The following is a 543-nucleotide window of genomic DNA, read 5'->3' as shown; positions in this document are numbered from 1 at the left end:
CGCCCCTCTCCACTCCCCTCTGCCCCTCTCCACGAACCCGTCGTCGCGCACCCCCCTCACGTGTCCTGGCCGCCCGGTGCGCGCGCTCGGTCGCGCCCGTCGCCGCGCCGACCCGTTGCTCCTCGCCCCGTCCGCGCTCACCCCATCTACCGTGGCCGGCACGTTCCCGGCCGCCTCCGCTCGCGACCACCGAGAACCCCAGGCGCGCTCACCCTCGCCTCTCTTGGTGTCGGCTGCGAGCCCCCCCGCACCAGTTAGTCGCGGCCCTCCCCGTGCTCTGCCCGGTCGCAGCCGCCGGAGCTCAACGCCGGCGTGCTGGCGCCCGCGCCCTCCAGCCGCCCCTTGTTGCCCGAATTGGGGGCGCCCCCGCGGGCTAGCACCCGTTCGGGCTGAGCCCCTGCGCCCGATCCGCTAAGGCCCCCGGGGCCAATGACAAGTGGGCCCCGCCCAGAGAACGTTTTGATAAAAAAAATAGTAATAATAAATAAAAAATGAAATTAATTAATTAACTAATTAATTAACTTAATTAATTCTGATTAAACT

The sequence above is a fragment of the Triticum dicoccoides genome, chromosome 6B (genome assembly GCF_002162155.2).
Source record: "Triticum dicoccoides isolate Atlit2015 ecotype Zavitan chromosome 6B, WEW_v2.0, whole genome shotgun sequence".
Classification (NCBI taxonomy): domain Eukaryota; kingdom Viridiplantae; phylum Streptophyta; class Magnoliopsida; order Poales; family Poaceae; genus Triticum; species Triticum dicoccoides.
This window is presented reverse-complemented; position numbering follows the sequence as displayed.